Consider the following 9,776-nt stretch of genomic DNA (forward strand, 5'->3'; position numbering starts at 1 on the left):
TCCACTGGAGCATTACTGCTCTACTTGGGAGTCTACCTGTCCCCCACAGACCTCTCCCCACCAGAGAACTGGTACTAGCTGGAGGCAAGGGTGGTGGAGCAGCTCTGGGCATGGACAGGGCTCCTGAAATGTCTCTATCTGCATGGGAGAGTGCTAGGGCTGAATCAGCATGTCCTGTCCATGCTCTGGCACCACTTACACACCCTGCCTGTGCCCTCCCCTCCACCCCCTGAAGTCCTGGTGGGACTTCAAAGATGGGTGCTGGAGTTTTTCTGGGTGGAATGGCACTGGGTCACTGCAGAAGTCCTGAGCCTCCCCTTGTGGGAGGGCATCCAGGGCCTATGTCGCCGGGCACTAAGGTGTCTGCACCTTTAAGGGCATAAACTGCCCAGGGAGAGGGCCCTAGCAGTCAGGCAGGAACCCCATAGGTACAGGTTATTGTGGCAGCAGGCTAATGAGGGAATTAGCCTGCGCCTACAGCTGGTCAGCTGACCAGAAGAGGCAGGGCCCTGGGCACAAACCCCAGGGCTGGGTCTAGAGAGTCAGTTCTCTGCCAGCAGCAAAGGGGGAAGGAGCTCTCTTAGAAGAAGCCAAGTGAAGATGCTTGGCTGCCCATTCTGCTTCTGGTAGGATTAAGGGACTCTAGAAGCTCACTAGATACCCTGGCCTACAAGGCACATAGTGCTGGGAGGAAGGGTGAAACTATTAAAGAGACAGAGCACTCCCTGAACTGCTTCTATTATGTTATAGCCCAGGGGCTCATATTTTGGTTACTGTTGATAAATTGGTGGATCGGGCTGAAGCTATTGGGAAAGGAGGAGGCCTCATTTGGGGCCCACTACAATGTGGAGACCCCAGCACCAGTGCAGGTGCAGTGAGAGGGGATGAACAGACCCCAGCACCACTGTGGGTGCCGTGACGGGGGGGAAGAGCAGACCTCAGCACCAGAGAGGGTGTAGTTACTGAAGCTGGACTAAGTTGAGGCCTCAACACAAGAAGACAATGTTTACATAACATCTGCAAGGCTTGGGGCATGATAAAGGGGCAGTTTTGGAGTCATGCATCTAGCCCATCAGGCTGGGGGGGCATAATCACAAGACCCCTTCCAAGTGTGGGGCCCAATAAAGGGGTCCAGCAACTGACAGGGTTAGGGGAGACTGTCAGGACTGTGACCAAGCAGCAACTCGAGGGCAGCCTCCCAATCCATCATTCATAACAACAAGATGTTGCAGGTGAGATTAGTAGGTGCCCATAGGGTGGAGCTTGCATGGTCACAGTGCCCTAGGGACATCATGGCCATCCCAGGGATGGCTGTATCATGATAGCCTTGTTTGCCTGCACATCCAGGTCTTGGCTTTTCACCCTCAGGCCCTGCAGTGACTGCTATATGGTGTCAGTAGCCATGTGGCATGGTGCCACCTGGGGCACGCTTTCCTTCGCCACTTCCAGGACTCCGATACGGCTGGAAACTCCTCAACCTGTGGGGTTTCTCCCTGCAGGACCTGCAAGGGCTGCCAGATTTCTACCAGGACCTGCTCCAGGCCTGGAGGCTGGTCTCCACCTCCAGGTCCCCTGCAACAGTCACCCAGGGTGCCAAACTGCTCATTGAGCCTCTCCTCTGGAACCTCCAGCTGGAGGTACCGACAGTACAGGAGCCCCGGTTGTAACAGAGGTTGATCCTGGCTAGTGTCACCCATATTGGAGACCTCCTGGACTATGACAGGTGGGAGTGGTTCCTGTGCCATGTGTGTGGCACGTGGTTAGATTTCACTGCTACATTGCCATAGCGGCGCACTATACCAGCGAAGTGCACCACTACGGTGACATAGCTTCCGATCACGTATAGGTACATGTGATCACTATGTTGCCATAGGGCAACATGTAGATGTGCCCTTAAAATGCTAAAATAACAAACTAAGTACTTCACCATTATTCCTTTCTATGAGTAGAATAAGATACCACATATGCTAGATTAAGCAGTTTTTCATAATATCTGTGCTAGGTTGTTCTTCTGAAGCTTGTTCTCTCCTCAGGGAGATCCAGATTCTGTACTGGCCTCTGCTACCTTGCTTTGGATTTGGATGCTTCTTGACTGGGCATAAATTGATGACCCCCTACATGCCACCACTTGTGGCTTCAAAATGAAAGGTCGTTCAGAGTAGATTGATGGATGTGACAGCCTGACCAGCATTAAGTGTTTGATATGTAGTGAAATGATTCCCTGGAGTTCATTTAGGGTTTTGCCTATGTAAGGAATACAGGATCAGCTCCATACCTGGAAAAGTATGTCAGCTTGAAGATTGGTCCTCACATGAACAGTTTGATAAAAGTGTTGCTGTAGGTATCTAATTTTGGCAAATTATGTCTGTTTTAGCTAGAGATCTATAACACATATTGAACATTTAATTGGATGATGATAACATTTAGAATCAGATTTCCAGTACAAATGCTCAAAATTGCAAATTCAGAATTCAAGATCTGAAACAGTTATTCACTTAAAGTTTGTTCTTTAGTCACTTAAAATACATTCCTTCCAGCTCAGGGCATATTATTCAAACTTTGAACAGGAGGCACACTTATATATTCAAAGAGCATGTAACCTACAGGAAACATCTTTCCAAGAATATTCATGGAGATGATATATGAAAAAGATATGAAAAATGTGTATTTAAAATTATGATTAATATTCATTGATAGTATTTTTGCAATACTTGTCTAGTTCTACTCAACTTATTTCCTTCATTCTGCCAAAACATTGAAAAATTATATAGCATTGCCTTGAAAATTAATAATTCTGTCAAGTTTATGAGGGTTTTTTTGTCCAGCTAAACATGTCATGTTTGTTTAGACTGTACAAAAGCAAAGTAATAAATATGAAGAACACTGTTGGAAGTCACAACTTCCTACTATCAAATTCATCAGATTTAAAAACCTTTTCATGAAGCTTCATCAAGTCTCCTAATCTCCCCTAGATATACAAGAAAATAAATTCTATCAGACAACTGCAAGGCAAGACTCAGATAAGTTTTATACAGTATTACTGCAACCAAATCATAATTTCACATGTTTTAAGTTCACAAGATAAAGGTTCAACATATAGGCAAGAGCTCCAAAACTTGCAACATCTGCTGTTCAAGCATAGTTCATGGCCCTTATTGCTCACACATGTCAGAAACAGAATATTGTTAGCAAGGCTGGAATGCAGTTGTCATTGTCAGGTGACTTTTCTAACAATTCACTGAAAAATACTTTTAAGTGCAGATGGATAATAGTGGTATCAGGTTTCTCTGTGTGGGAGACAGATTCTACATCAGTACATCTATGCATGTATGTACATGCTGGTATATTTACATATAAGTATATCTTAAATCATGGATTGCTGCTCTCATTGCACCCTGAGGGCCCACCACCTGCTGCTCCTGGGTGCTGTATGCCATGAAGGGAGGTATGTGGGAGGGTCCCCACAACTCCCCACCTTCCCTCAAACCCCATACACCCACACCCTAGCCCTATACCCTTCTACATGTACACACACACACACCTTACAATATACCCTACACCCTGCCCACATAGCCACACCTCTTTGCAACCTCTCCTCACACCCCACCATACACAAATGTCCCCCAACCACACCCCAAGCATAATATACAAAAAGTTAGATTTTATTTTTGAGCTCTTATGCAATCATCTCTCTATACACTATGCAAATACAAATAAATCAGGACAATTTTTTAAAAATAAAATAAAATTGTGTTATAGTAGATGTTTGACTTTTAGTATATGATTTTTTTTTTCTGGTTCCAAGATGGCAACCCCCTGCTTCCAAAAGGAGTACATCCAGGGGCAGGAGGAGGGGCTTCCAGTGGCACAGGTCAGGGGTTGAGGGTGGTATGACAGCTGAAAAGCATGTCTGTATGATAAAGGTGCTTGCTGAAGGCTCTATGAAGATTAGACTAAGTGTTTTTTTTTCTGTATTTGTTTAGATATTAAGCTATATGTTGTTGCTAAAAGCCTAATTAAAGTTTAAGATGTAGTGAGGCCTTGTATAAAGTAAGGCCTAGTAAATTTAGCAAATCCTTAAAGTAGTAAGACCCTGTGGCGTAGTTAAAATTACCTTATCAAAGGAATGCAAAGCTTGTACTGCTATTGGTCAGTCTAAGGACAGTTAAAGTAAAAAGAATCTGAGTAGCTGTACCATTCAGAAGCTATAAATTAGCTGGAATATCTGGAAACCATTCAGAAGGAAGATACAGCTCTGTGAAAAGAATTAGTTAGCTGTTGCCTGGATCAGTGGAACCGTGGACAGCGCTGATTGGGGACGCATGACTGCTGAACTTTGCAGAAAGAGAATCTTGCTGTACATCAGGCATCAGAGGGGACTGCTAATAAGTTGCTGACACAAATTGTTCTTGTCTGTCATTGTTTGTCTTGTTACTACGTGTAGTTGTGTTTTTGTTAAGTCAATAAACCTTTCTTACCTTTCTACCCCCAATCATACTCTCAATTCCGAACCCTCCATAGGCCGCTGGGACATAAATTGGCGTCACAAACAGGATTGAGAGGCTCTGGTTTGGAGAGAAAGGGCAGAATGGAGAAAGTTGCCTGGGCCCCGTTAGTGGCTTTGCTTAAGAAAGTGACAGGGATGGAGAATCCTGGGTGGGATAGGGATAGGTTGAGACCTGCCTGGAGTGACCCGAGAACTGTACCCAATCATTGGGTCAGGTTTGCTACTGCTGCCTGGGGTAAGTCCGAGAAGGAGTGCCTGTTGTGGCTGCTGGCCACATGCCTGCGATTAGGGGCTGAAGAGAATGCCCAGCTCCGGGAAGAGGTCACCCGGCTGAGTAAGAAGTTAAAAGATGTGAGACATTCCAACAGCGTGGCGTGTGAGGCTGTGCAAGCTACGCAGAGCTGCTTGGAAACATTAAAATGGAGTGTTATTCACTGAAAAATATATTAGACCTGACTCTATGTATCTCCTTTTGCAAGGAGGCCAGTGGTTTTCAACCAGTGGTCCTCAAACCCCCTGGGAGTCCACACACTATGACTAAGGGGTCCATGAAAGATAACTATGATCAATCAAAAATAAGTGAACACCATCACTTACAATTCAAAGCAGTCCACACCTCCATTTGAAGCCTTGGAAGGGGTTTGCTTCTCCATTCAAAATTTTGAGAGGTCCTGTAGCAGGCTTAGGGTAAATAGTTCACAGCAGTCTCTCTTTGCAGCACAAGAATCAGTCTTTATTTCCCCAGGCAAATTTGCCACACCCCACAGTCTTCTCCCAGACCTTGAGAGAGTGAGCTGGGTTAGGCTTCTGCTTCCAGCCTCCTAGCTTTCCCTGTCTCACTCCATTTCCTCTTCCTAGAAGCCTTTTATTTCCTGTGATCCTTCTAATTATCTCCTTATCAACTGGCCTGTAGGCAGGCTTGCAACCTGCTACAGGTCCACAAATGAAGAAAAGGTTGAAAACTACTGTACTAAGATGATCACACCTGCTCACTCTTTGAGTCATTGTCTCTGGCCCAACAAGTATATTTAATTATGCCCTCCAAGTAGGAATATAAATGTAATGTTTAGAGAGAGAAACCTTGGTCTCTCACCTCCTGGGTGGGTGGTTTTACCCCTCAGTAAATTGACATAAAGAATTACTGGCCCCTCCTCCTCCCCATCTCTTCTTTCTGAAATGGAGTAGCAAGCCCTGGTCAATTTATGGGATTTAGGGCAAAGGTGCCTGATTTCAGGTTCTGGGCTGAGAATAACATGTACAGGGATCCTTTAGAAAGAAGGCCAGAATAAGAGCCTATAAGATGCTGGGTAAAGTGGGTTATTAACATTTGTAGAGTGAAGAGCAATTAGCAGGAATCGAGCAGATTATAATGAGCCATGAAGTAAACTGATTCCTACATTGTGCCTAAATAGAAATGCCACTGCTGTTTCTGGGCGGTTGTTTTTAAACTTTGTATGGGCCAGAAGTCAAACGGGGTTGTGATTGTATCACTACGTACCTTCTCCTACCCCTGGATCTACTCCTCTTGGACTCCAGCCCTACCTCCTTATGGCTGCTGGAGGGAAGAAAAGGAAAAACAAGCAGCAGCAATTTAACAGTGCTTCCAGGCTTCTATTTTGGGTAGAAAACCTGCTTAAGAGATGCATCACAGTTTTGGAAGGCTAATTTTTGGGGAAGCATATATGTGGTATGGGAGTAAATATGGTATCTACTTTGCACTAGTGAACATGAGTACACAGGATGGTTACAGTGAATCAAATGCATAATGCCTAAGGAGCTATGGTGAGGGAAAGATAAGGTATTGGAATCCATATCCATGCCATCATTTAGGAAGAAGAGATGTGAGTCTCCTTCTCAACCTATCCCTTGAGTGAAATCCATGGACATTTCAAATGGAATATTTGCACAGAAAAAGGAGAAAGAGGGACTTTACATTAATAAATATGCATATTTTTATTTCAAATTACATTATGTACACATACACACATATGTATTTATTAGACAGAAACAAAAATGTAGGGCTTTAAAAATGTTATGATTTGAAGCCAATCTTTTGAACTGGGTCTTTGTTTCATGATTTTTAACTGATATTGTAGAATGTAGCTAAGGCTGCATCAATATTTCGGAAGATATGGAATTTCACAGTTTGTTTTCTAATAACTATGTTAGTTTAAAAAGCAGGGGGAAAAAAGCAGCTCACTCTTCACCAATTTTAGTAAGGGATCTTACAAGCCTGAGAGCCTGCAATGATGAGGCCCCCAAATTAAAGGCATCATTAAAATGTTTTATGGATGCAACCTATTATAATCTTTAATAAATTAAAAAGTTCTCTCCTGGGGAATATCTCTTGGTGACATCATGCTACAAATTAATGAAATACTGCAAGAAAAAGCTTTCTTGCAGTATTTCTACTGAAATATTTCTGCAAGTGGCAGATGGCAACACCCAGTAGACTGCAACCCTGGAAGTCTGGTAGGACTTAATTAGGTTGTTTTGTGAGGGAAATTGAAACTTGAAAGTTTTGTGTTTTGTTTTCATTGCATCATGTCATGGATTGCCCTTCAGTCCCCCTTCCCATTCTGATTCTAAAAAAACCTTTTGTTCAGTAGATTATGGTATAAATTTTGCAACACTAAGTCATCACTTTTCTATTCAGAAATAAATATTTTACTAGAATTTAAATTGTTTTTAAAATCAAATCCTTGTTTCCAAGTTTCAGTAAAAACACACAGTAGGGTAAAACAGCCAGAGAAAGTGAAGATTAAAAATTATCCCCAGGTGCAAACCTGCCAAACAAAATGAGAAAATAATCATACTCCATCCGGGGCTAGTTTATATCTCCACAGGTTTAGGACAGTAGATACTGATATGAAAAATTTGGTAGTACCAGTTTATGAGGATAGAACTCTCAGTTTTGCTGCTCTGCCAAGATCTGCAAGTACTTATTTTGGTTTAATTCATGAAGTTTTGCACCCTCTGTGTATGTTTTATTTTCACATTAAAAAACACTAAAAAATTAAGGTTCTGGTCCTATGCCACTGAAAGCAACACAAAGTTTACCCCTGATTTATATGGCACCAGGATTAGCTTCCTCATAAAACATGTTAAGTTTTATAAGGTTTGGATTCAAACTGAATTTCTACAGAACCATAAAATTAATGCTCCTTAATCCAAATTAGGATTAAAGCCAAGCACAACTTTTATAATGTAACACTGAAATGAGACTCTAGGGCTTAGCAGTGAAAAAAAAAAGTATTAGACTTTACATAAGAGCAATCCATAGCCTTTACTGGAATCAATTTAAAGAGAACAGCAGAATAAAATTACCATTATTAAATTAAATCACTGTATCCAAGGCAAAATTTTGACATTTTTTGAAGAAAGGACAGCTTTTTATGATGAAACCAGTAATACTTGCCTTCCAGGAAGAACCACAAATTTGATACACAAAGAAAGTCACAATCAAAAGAACTGTGTAAGGCAGACGTGATACAAAAGAGCATTCTGTTTTGGACACCTTGATTATGGTACTAATATTAAAAATGTGACTTAGGTTTGGGAGGTGTTCAAAGAATGAAACAAAGAAGAAATACTTACAGGGTGTTGACCCCATTCCAGGATGACTGCCTAAACAATACAGTAACATTTTCTATAAGAGATTGGCTACTCAAAAGTGGTGTACATAAGGGCCTTGTTACACATTGCACTTTGAGCTGCCTAAATATTGATCAGTGTTGGTGCTAGCTTGAGTCTGGAGCAGTCACACATTAAGGCTAAAAACCTTCTCTGACTTTCCACCACCTGTACAGCTGAGATGTGCCACTAAAGGGGTGGCATGCAGCTGTGAGTTGCCATGAAAGGCCTGGTGAGCCAAGACAGGCTACTATCCCTGCTCTAGATGAGGGTGTAGGAGCGATGGGTTGTGGGGGGCAAGAATGTGAAGCTATGAGACAGTTAATGGTATGGGGATAGGTAATGAAACGGGAAGTAGAAAGGAAATGGGAGTGGAGAAGGGTGATGAAATTAAGAAATTCAGATACTAAAATAAAAAGAAATTAAAAAAAAGTACATTAAAGAAAACTCATGTTTTAGTAAATTGGGATTTTCGGATTGGGGGGTGCTTGTCATGTTTCCCCAGGGTGGATAGGAGGTGGGAGTAGTGAAGGAAGGCACTTTTGGGGAAGCCTGTGCCCCAGCAAGAAAGCTCCAGCTCATGCTGACCTGATCCATCTCCTGACTTTGTTCCCCTCAACACTCCCCTTACACTGCACTCCCAGAATCATCCATGCCCTGTGACCTAAGTAGCTGGCATGTGCTCTGAAGGCTGTTTGCATGGGATTGCACCTTTGGGGGCAAGAACATCACTCCCCTATGGGTGGGAGGGGGAGTTGGCTTGGTACCAAAAGAGTTCAGGAGATAGAAAGTTTGTCCACACAGAACAGGAGGGTGGGGAAGGGAACACTGAATCCTGGAATGCTGGAGGACTGCTCCAGGAGCTGCCTAAAATAATTGTCAGCTAAGTGGACCTGACTTCCATTTATACTAAGGCCCCTAGACTTCAGTCAGGAGACTTAAAATTGGAGTAAAGTACTCAGTAAAGTAGAGTTATGCCCACAAAGTGTAAGTGAAGTGTTTGTGTAAGTGAAAATTACAACCAGTGTTATCCGTAAGGATGTGAAACACAGAATTCTCATTGTTAAACAAAGAACAATGAGGAAACTATGAAAAGGGGTGGGAAAACGTATAAGAAAAACGATGCACAGGCATATATTTTTATTCAACTTAGAATCCTAGCCATACCCTCCAATGTATCTACTACTCCCGCCAATTTAGTGTCATCTGCAAACTTGCTAGGGTGCACTCTGTGTGAAAACACAAGATCATACATATTAGAACAGTTCTAAAACCTGTAGGTGGCTGTGTGGATGCAAATTTCACTTTTTTGCAGACAAAATATATCCCTAAGAGAAGAATATAGCCTATATATCTATAAAGTTACATTTTGTGTGTTATGTAAATGACTTGACCTTACCCCTCAGGGCCAGATCCTCACCTGGTGCAGTTGCATATTATCCTTGAATTCAGAAATATGATCCTAAATTACAACTGACAATCCAGCACTCAGCTCATATATTGACTATTGTCTTTAACCTCATGTCAACAGCTGGTTATGGTGGTAACCTTGTGGTAAACCTTCAGGTAATTAAGAGAGCACGACACAACATTAAATATAATCGTTTAGGCCTACATTAAGTGTCAAATCATGTTT

The sequence above is a fragment of the Alligator mississippiensis genome, chromosome 4 (genome assembly GCF_030867095.1).
Source record: "Alligator mississippiensis isolate rAllMis1 chromosome 4, rAllMis1, whole genome shotgun sequence".
Lineage (NCBI taxonomy): Eukaryota > Metazoa > Chordata > Crocodylia > Alligatoridae > Alligator > Alligator mississippiensis.